A 10,150-nucleotide genomic window follows, 5' to 3' on the forward strand; every position below is an offset into this window, starting at 1 on the left:
ACCAGGAGAGGATTTTTCTGTGATAGCTAAGGTGACGATCCAGGAGATAAAAATAACAAAAGCACGGGATCCCATGACTTGGTTTCCCTGCAGTTTTTAACTGTTAGAATTTTCCACACTTAACTTGTAGCCATTTGCCAATTACAGGCCAGGATTTGCATCCTGGTCCCTGTGGAGGTCAGGGGTTGCCATTTGTGGGTGGCAAACACAGGTTGTATGTAACTCACTGTGTTGTCTGTCTCCAGTTTGGGGGCAACAGTGTGCCCAGAGATCTTGCTTCCATGACAGCTCCATTCTGATTGTGTGTGTGTGTTTAGCTTTTCTTTTGGGATGGAGTGCCACCTTCCAGAACCCTTACTTGCTGGATTGGAAATTGGAAGTCTTCATTTCTTTTTCTTTTTTTTTTTTTAATAAGATTTATTTATTTTTATTGCAAAGTCAGATATACAGAGAGGAGGAGAGACAGAGAGAAAGATCTTCCATCTGCTGATTTAATCCCCAAGCAGCCACAATGGCTAGAGCTGAGCTGAGCTGATCCAAAGCCAGGAGCCTCTTTCGGGTCGCCCACATGGGTGCAGGGTCTCAAGGCTTTGGGCTGTCCTCGACTGCTTTTCCAGGCCACAGGCAGGGAGCTGGATGTGAAGTGGGGCATTCGAGACACGAACCGGTGCCCATAGGAGATCCTGGTGTGTTCAAGGCAGGACTATCTACTATGCTTTCGTGCCGGGCCCTTAGCTAAGTTTTTAAATTCTTGGGTACTTATGTTTACACTCTTTTTAAATTTTTTAAAATTGTATTTGTTATTTTTTTAATTGGAAAGTCAGATACAAGGAGAAGAGGAGAGACAGAGGAAAGATCTCTGTCCAATAATTCAGTCCCCAAGTGTCTGCAATCTGAGCTGATCTGAAGTCAGGAACTAGGAGCCTCTTTTGGGTCTCCCAAGTGGGTGCAGGGTCCCATGGCCTTGGACTGTCCTCCACTGTTTTCCCAGGCTACAGGCAGGGAACTGGAAGGGAAGCAGGGCTGTCGGGATTAGAACTTGCGCCCGTATGGGATCCTGGTGAATGCTAGGCAAGGATTTTAGTCACTAGGCTACTTTTCCAGGCCCTGTTTATAGTATTATTTTTTAAATATTTATTTATTTGAAAGGTAGAAGTGCAGATTTGGGATGGGAGTCTGAGTGAGAGAGAGAGAGAGAGGGAGAGAGAGAGAGAGAGAGAGAGATTGATTCTATTCACTGGTTCACTCCCCAAATGACTAAATAGCCAGAGCTGGGCTGGTCCCAAACCAGGAGACAGGTGCTCCTTCTGGGTTTTCCATGTGCAGGGGCCCAAACATTTGAACTATCTTCTGCTGCTTTCCCAAGTGCATTAACAATTGAAAGTGGAACAGCCAGGACTCAAACTGGCACCGGTATTTGGGTTGCTGAAATAGCAGGCAGTGGCTTAATTTGCTATGCTACAGTGCTGGTCCTATAGGATTTTTTAAAATGTTTTTTCTTTCTTTCTTTTTTTAAGATTTATTTATTTATTGGAAAGTCAGATATACAGAGAGGAGGAAAGACAGAGAAGAAGATCTTCCATGTGATGATTCACTCCCCAAGTGACCACAATGGCCAATGCTATGCCAATCCGAAGCCAGGATCCAGGAACCTCTTCCAGGTCTCCCACACAGGTGCAGGGTCCCAAGGCTTTGGGCCGTCCTCGACTGCTTTCCCGGGCCACAGGCAGGGAGCTGGATGGGAAGTGGAGCTGCCAGGATTAGAACTGGCGCCCATATGAGATCCTGGCGCATTCAAGGTGAGGACTCTAGCCGCTAGGCCACGCCGCCGGGCCCTATTTATTTCTTTTTAAATTCTGAGATTTTTTGAATTTCTGAGGATCATATCATCAGAAAACAAGTTTTCTCTCCTTGGCAGGCAAGGGAAAAGGATGCCATCACAGTCCCACCTCCCTGACTGGTTTCCTTTGGTTACTGTGGTAATGCCAGGGAAGGGCCATTCTTGCTCCACAGGTCTTGAGCTCACTTCACCTGACAACTATAACCCTAGCAGTTCCCTATTAATGTCTCCCTAACTGGATTTTTTTCCTCATAGCTTCAGATTTATAAATCAACTTGATTGTCGAGATGGCATACATTTGATTGAACTTTTAAAAAAATGTATTTATTTTTGATGATGCTTATGTAGTTGAGAGGAATGAATGCCCATGAGGACCTCTGATTAGGCTGGGAAGGGTCAAGGAATGTGGATGAGACACATGTTTCTAACTTTCTTCTTCTTCCTGTATCCCAGGGGGAGTGGGGAGATGAAGGGAGAAGCCACACCTAGCATCCTAACTGCATCAGTACCCACGGATGGGCAACAGCCACCCACTGCATCCCTGGCATGGAGCACGTTCTGAGGGCTCTGTTTGGGTCGTGTTGATAGTTCTGAAATGTTATTGATTTTATTGCTCTAAGGATGAGGAAATCTTTTCAAGGTCCATTGGCTGACATAGTCCATCTTAGAGTTTCCATTCGCCTGAATACTTGCTGTCAATGCTTGGCTGAGAGAGTTGTCAAATTTGTTCTGCAATCCATGCTCTGCTGTGGTCCTAGATGTCCTCTGCAGGTCCCAATGAACTATCATAGCCTTCATGTACATCTGTGCATGGTGTCTACTGCTCCTTCTTAGCAACTGAGGAAGCCCAGTTCTGGTCCTCGCACTCCACGGTAGACCACAGATCCTACGAGTCTCCCAGTGGTTGGAGTTCTGAGTCCAGTGGTTCAGTTGGGATGGGGATTCCCAAAGAAACTTCATCTGAGGTGACCCCAGACTTGACTCCTGTGTGTGCTAGTTAGTGTGGGGGTCCACACCTGTACATCACCCACATCAGCCTGCACACACACTGGTGGTTGCAGGTGCTGGGTCAGTTCTGTCTCCAGCCCCACCTCTTACACAAACCAATAGATGCTGTGGCCCAGCTCAACACTGCCTGCCACATGTTTGGGTTTCAGATAAGGGGTAAGTCTGTGGCATTGTGGGTAAAGCCTCCAGCTGAGGTGCATACCATGTAGATGCTGGTTCGAGTCCTAGCTGCTCCACTTCCGGTCCAGCTTCCTTTAATGGCTTGGGAAAGCAGCAGGAGATGGTCCAAGTGCTTGCGCTCCTATATACCTGTGACAGACCCAATAAATTTCCTGATTCCTGGCTGGCCTGAACCAGCTCTGGACATTTTGGTTATCTGGGGATAGGAGATCTCTCTCTGTCTCTCCTTCTCTGTAACTCTGTTTCAAATAAATAAATTTTAAAAAGCAATGAAATATCATTTTAAAGTTTTATTTATTTTTACAAAGATTTGTCTTTATTTGAAAAGTAGATTTACAGAGAGAGAGAGAATCTTCCATCCATTGGTTCATTCCTTTTCAAATGGCTGCAATGGCTGTAGCTAGACTAGTCTGAGGCCATGAAGCCAGGAGCCAGGAACCTCCTCTGGGTCTCCCATGTAAGTCAGGGGCCCAAGGACTTGGGCCATTTTCCTTTGCTTTCCCAGGCACATAAGCAAGGAGCTGGATTAGAAGCAGGACATTCGGAATTAGAACTGGCCCCCATTTGGGATGCTGGCTGTGCAGGCGGAGACCTAACCTACTATGCCTTGGTACTGGCCCCTATTTTTTTAATTTATTTATTAAGATTTATTTATGCTGGTCATTACAGTGATTTGGGGAGTAAACCAGTGGGTGGAAAATCTTTCTCTCTCAATCTCTCTGTAAATCTGCCTTTCCAATAAAAATAACGCTTTAAAAAAAAAAAAAAGAATTTGTGTCCGAAGCTAGAGACACAGAAAGAAAGGGAAGTACGGAGAGCTCTGCAATGTGCTGGTTTACTCCCTAGAGGGCCCGAGTAGCCAGGACTGGGCCAGGCCAAGCCAGGAGCCAGGAGCTTTCTCCAGGTCTTTTACTAGCATTTGATTTAATTGATATTTCTTTTTGTCATCAGTTTCACTGATTTCTAATATATATTTATTATTTTGTTCCTTCTGCGTGTTTGGGACTTTGTTTGCTTTTCTCTTAGTTTCTTTCTTTTTTTTAAAGATTTATTTATTTTTATTGAAAAGACAGATTTTGGGCCCGGTGGCATGGCCTAGCGGCTAAAGTCCTTGCTTTGAAGGCGCCGGAATCCCATATGGGCGCCGGTTCTAATCCCAGTGGCCCCACTTCCCATCCAGCTCCCTGCTTGTGGCCCGGGAAAGCAGTCGAGGACGGCCCAAGGCTTTGGGACCCTGCACCTGTGTGGGAGACCTGGAGGAGGTTCCTGGCTCCTGGCTTCGGATCGGCTCAGCTCTGGCCATTGCGGCCACTTGGGGAGTGAAACATCAGACGGAAGATCTTCCTCTCTGTCTCTCCTCTCTGTATATCCATCTTTCCAATTAAAAAAAAAAAAATCTTTAAGAAGAAAACCACAATCAAAGCCAAAAAGTCTGTGCTAGAGCTTGTGACTGTTTCTGTATAGGTAAAGGGGACAGCTTTCTTGCATTGTCCATTATACTCAGGAAATGGCCGTAGTGCTTTTCTTCTCTCTCCATGCCTACTCTACATACCCTTCTTGTGCTCCAAACTTGGCTGGGGCTGGACTCTGGCATTCTGGCTTATGGCTTATTTTGAGGTACATTGCTCAGCTTCCAAGGTGTCTTTCCATCTTTGGGGCATAGATGACATTTTCTATGATTTTGGTTCTTTCAAATGTATGAAGGGTCATTTTGTGGCCATTTTGTGGTCCAGGAAGGAACATGTGCTCTGTCCCACCAGGAGGAGGGCCCCCTGGTGCTGTTCAGGGCTTTCTCCTTGTCTTAAAGTTCCTGTATTTTCCTACTGCAATTGTGGATTTCTCTACTCATTTCAGTTTCATCAATTTTTGCTCCCTAGATTAAAAATTACTATTCCAAATATGCAAATGAGCACCTGCATATGCAAAGTCTGGAGGAACACACTCTAAATGATTAGTTGTGGTTACCGGAGGCTCCTGATATCCATGTTAAACAGTCCAACAATTTGCATCTTTTATACTGTTCTTGCATCATCTGGAAATTTGGAAGGACAACAGAAGATGCCTGTGGGGGCCCAGCATGGTAGCCTAATGACTAAAGTCCTCACCTTGCACGTGTGGGGATCCCTATACGAGAGCCAGTTCTAATCCTAGTAGCACTGCTTTCCATCCAGCTCCCTGCTTGTGGCCTGGGAAAGCAGTTGAGGACAGCCCAAAGCCTTGCGACTCTGCACCCATGTTGCATACCCAGAAGAAGCTCTGGGCTCCTGGCTTCAGATTGGTTCAGCTTTAGCTGTTGTGGCTGCTTGGGGATTAAATCAGCAGACAGAAGATCTTCTTCTCTGTCTTTACTCCTCTCTGTATATCTGACTTTGCCAAAAAAAAAAAAAAAAAGAGGCCTGTGGGACCATGACCACAGCCTCCCTCCCCCTGCCCAGGTCGGTCAAGCATGCTGGGAAAAAGCCAGCTGAGCCCTGCCCTCCTTGTCCGTCTCCTGCTATCCTCCTAGGTGTGGGTGGCCACAGCTCCTCCTGCTGCTGTCTCACCTATCTTCTGACTTTGGGCCCAAGTACCTGGGAGAAAAAACCCAAGTTTCTGAGTTTCACCGTGTGGCCTGCCAGCTCAGTGGGTGTCCGTCCATGATGTCTCCTGGCTCAGCCAAGCAGCTTCAGCCCAGCTTGGACGCCGCCCCTGGGATGCCTCTCTCTCCTGGATGGGCCAGCTCACATGTGTCCCTGAGGCACAACAGTGTGTATCCATGAACCCCACAAGCTTCGCCCAACCCAGCCCTGTCTGCCTCACCACTCCCCGTGAGACTCGTCCCCACCTCCCACCCCACTCAGGGCCTGACCTCCATGACCACTGCAGGAGACTGGGCTGCGTCCGGCTGCCTCTGCTCTGAACTCACTGACAGGCAGGAAGTCCCAATTTCCTTCCCAATGGACAATTCCACCTTATGTAGCTCCCAGGGGAACTGCTTTCATCCCTCTTTAACCCTCCCCAGCTCAAGAACATGTAATGACTCTGCAATGACTCTGACTTCTACATTAAGTGCAAACCCTTTTTCCTAGAGCTCTGGGTTCCACAAAACTGTGACAATTCATGTGTGCAGTGGTGGTGGTGGTGGCTAAAACACGGCTCGACGCGCTCGTGTTTCATTTCAGAGTGCCTGGTTTGAGTCCTGCTTCCCATTTGGGCACTTTTAGGAGGCAGCAGTGAGTGATGGCTCAAGTGCTTGCGTCCCTGACAACTGGAACCAGCTTGTCCAAGCCGTTTGTTGTAGGTGGACTGAACCAACAGGTGGACATTTCTCTTTCTCAAATAAAATGAGAATAAATAAAATAAAAAGATATTTGAAACTTGGGCACTTCCGGAGGGGCTGGTGTTGACAACAAAAAGGAAAATAGATGATCCTTTGTCCATCTGGGACACACGTGTGAGACTGCTGGGATTAGAACCGGTGCCCATATGGGATCCCGGCGCGTTCAAGGCAAGGACTTTACTGCTAGGCCACGCCACCGGGCCCAGATTCTCATATAGTTTCATAAGAGACGTGCTGGGGAATGTGTGCTATGGCTGTGGCTGTGGGAAGGGAGTTGAATGCAACTGAGTGTCCCTCTCTGGGAGAGTGGAGAGACAAAAGATGGGCGATGCCCCATTGGAGCGCCACCTAGCTAGTTCAAGTCCTGGCCACTCTGCTTTCAGTCCAGCTCCCTGCTAATGCAGAGGATGGTTCAAGTGCTTGGGCTCTGACCATGCGTGTAGGAGACACTGATGTAGTTCCAAACTCCTGACTTCAGCCTGGCCAAGTGCTGGCCATTGAGGCCATTTTGGGGAGTGAACCAGTGGACAGAAAATTTCTATGTCTGTCCCTTTCCATATCACTCTTTCAAATAAATACTTTTTTTTTTTTTAACAAAATAGATATCGGAGACCCCTTGGATAGCAAATGCTACCGAGGTAATCCTGTCAGTTGTGTCGGATGTGTTGACAGTGTTGTAGGAGGTTACAAATGGTCAAGGCGGCAGACAGGCTGCGCTCAGGGGCACACGGTGAGACAGCAGGAAGTCTGAGACTGCCTTTGTTCAGCAGAGGGAAAAAAAGGGAAAAATCAAACAAGCACACCTTGGGCAGGCAAGCCAAATTTCTTCTTCTTTTTTTTTAATTGTGTAAGTTTTAGTTTTGATAATTTTTACATAGTTGATTAGGGTGCAAAGGCTCAAGGGCTACAGGAAAGTGGGTGAGATCGTTTTCCGCATTCTCTTTTTTCCTTGCTGTATCTGGGAGAAGCCCCACCCAGCCTCCCAACCATGCCAGGGTCCCCAGTGTGGGGCATGCTCCGAGGGTCCTGTTTGAGTGGTTTTGATAGTTTAACAGTTCCGTATTGATGCCAAACTTGCCACTCGTATCACAATGAAATCTCTCCAGGTTCCACCAGTGGACATAGTCCACCTTAGAGTCTCCGTTTGCCCAGGTACTCACTGCCAACTCTTTACTGGGGTAGTTGACCGATTTGTTCTGTCCTCCATCCTCTATTATGGTACCAGGTGTTTCTGCAGACTCCAGTGTACTGCCATATCCTCCATGCACATCTGGATATACTGTCCACTGCTTCATCTAAGCCACTGAGGAGACCCAGCTCTGAACACATGCATTCCATGGTCAGACCATGGACCCTGCAATTTCCTCCGTGATTGGAGTTCTGAATCCAGCTGTTCAGTTGGACTGATTCCCAAAGAAACTTCATCTGAGGTGATCCTAGACCTGATTCTTGTGTGTGTGTGTGTGTGTGTGTGCCAATACAGGGTCCAGCACAATCCATTGCCCAAATCGGCCTATGCATACATACACTGTTAGTCACAATTGCTGGGTCAGTTGTCTCCAGCTCTGTCTTCTACACAAACTAATGGGTGTTGCAGTCTAACCCAATCCTGCCCACTGTACACTCGTCCCCCACACAAACCAGTGGGAGCTGAAGCCAAGGCGGGAGCAACCCACAATAACCCCACTAGGCGCACTGGTTCCTATGCTTGCCAGTATGTCCAGCAAACTGGTTCTATCTGTCCCACATCCTATTCAGCTCTTCTATATGTCAAAAGGCATTGAAACCTAGTTCAATCCAACCAGCCCCACTATCCAGCCCACACATGTGTCGCTGGGTGCCACTCTGTCTAACCATGCCTGTCCCAGTCCTGGTCCTCATGCTTACTAATTGGAGTGGCAACCCAAGAGGGAGGTGCCCACTATCTCCCTTCTGAGCCCATTCCCACTCCCAGATCTTGCACTCTCTAGGTGGTACTGCAGTATAGCTCAGCAGAGTTTTCCTACTGATGCTGTAGCAAAGCTCAACCAGCCCTCACCCCCCTCTAGGCAAGCCAAATTTCAAGGGGGAAATCTGGGCCATTGTTTCTTTGGAGAGATGAGTGTACGCTTCCCTTATTTGTGCATCTGTTGAAATTTTCCTTTCATTTTTAAAATTTTATTTTTAATATTGTTTACATAGTTGAGAGGATGTATGCCCCTGTGGGCCTCTGATTGGTGGGAGGGTCAGATACAGAGGAAGATGTGTGGACAAATGTTTCAGGTTTTCTTTTCCCTCCTATGTCCTCAAGGGAGGAGGGGGAGAGGGTTACTCCTTGCTCTCAAACTACATCAGCATCTGGGGATGGGGGCCAGTCATTTGATGACACCTTAGAGACCCTGATGTTAGGGAAGAGTGTTCTCAGGGTATTACTTGAATGGCTTTGAAAGTTCCGAAAAGTTGATGGTTTTGTTGTTCCAAGGTTGAGAAAATCTTTCCAAGATTGACTGGTTAACAAAGCCCACCTTTGAGAATCAACAGACCCAGGGAAATGCTGTGAAGCTTGACCAGGAGAATTGTCCAACCTATTCTGCTTTTCCTTCTCTGACAAGGCAGTTGATGTCCTCTGCTGGCCTAGAAGAGATGGCCATTGTGTCCTCATGTGCATCTGGACGTGCTGTCCACCTCACAAGGCATCAGCAACTGAGGAGGACAGCCCTGATAACTAAGGTTGAACCACATATCCTATGATTTTCCCTGTGACCAGGGTCTGAATCCAATGGTCTAGTCAGGGAGTCCCCCCAAGAAAACTTGCCTGAGGTGACCTCTTGTATGCCATTGCAGGGTCAGGTGCAATCTGTCATCTGCACAAGCCAACATATATATTGGTGGATGAGGTCACCTGGTCAGTTCAGCTCCAGCCCCATATGTCACATGAACACACAGATAAGTGTTATCCAGCACAGCCAACCCACTATAGGCCCAGCCCTCATGTGTGCCACCGCTTTGTCTAGCCTGCCCCACCCACAGCAGAGGGGCACCTATAGTTTCCTTGGCAAACACGTTCCCAGCCCTAGATCTTGCACCTGCCGGGGCAGTACTGTGGTCCAGCCTGACATGAACAAGTCCTGACAGCTGGTTCTGTGGCCTACTCCAGCTGGCCTGCACCTATTCTGTGTGCCAGTGCGTATAGCAGCCTAGCCCAGCATGGCCCATCCCCAGTTAGTTCTCACTCTCACCAGCGGAAACAGTAGCCCAGCAAGGGAGTCCCTAAAGCTCCCCTACCAGTAGTCCTGCCAGGCCCGCTCCCAATCCCGGGTCTTGCATATGCCAGCAGATGGGATGGGAACTGGAGCTACTGGGATTAGAACCAGCACCCATAAGGGATCCCAGCGTGTTCAAGGCGAGGACTTTAGCCACTAGGCCACCGCGCCAGGCCCAGGACAGCTAAGTCTTAAAGTTTTATCTGTTGATTTTTATTTGAAAGGCAGTGCAAACAAAAGATCTTCCAGCCACTGGTTCACTCTCCAAATGGCCACAACACTTAGGGCTGAACCAGGGCAAGGATAGGAGCCAGGCGTTCCATCTGCAACTCCCAAATGGGTGGCAGGGACCCAAGGATTTCAGCCATGCAGAGGCGTACAGCAGAAAGCTAGATCAGAATGTGTGGGTAGACTGGACTCAAACCAGACACTCTGACAGGGATCTGGGTGCCCAGACAGTTGTCAGCAGCTTCTCACCGCCTGCCCCACAGTCATGTGAGTGTCCCTCACGCTGCTGCCAGGTTAACTCCACTACGACATTCCAGGTATTTGGGTTCCTGT

This window comes from Ochotona curzoniae, unplaced genomic scaffold (genome assembly GCF_017591425.1).
Source record: "Ochotona curzoniae isolate NIBS_2020 unplaced genomic scaffold, NIBS_Ocur_1.0 contig_520, whole genome shotgun sequence".
Taxonomy (NCBI): Eukaryota; Metazoa; Chordata; class Mammalia; order Lagomorpha; family Ochotonidae; genus Ochotona; species Ochotona curzoniae.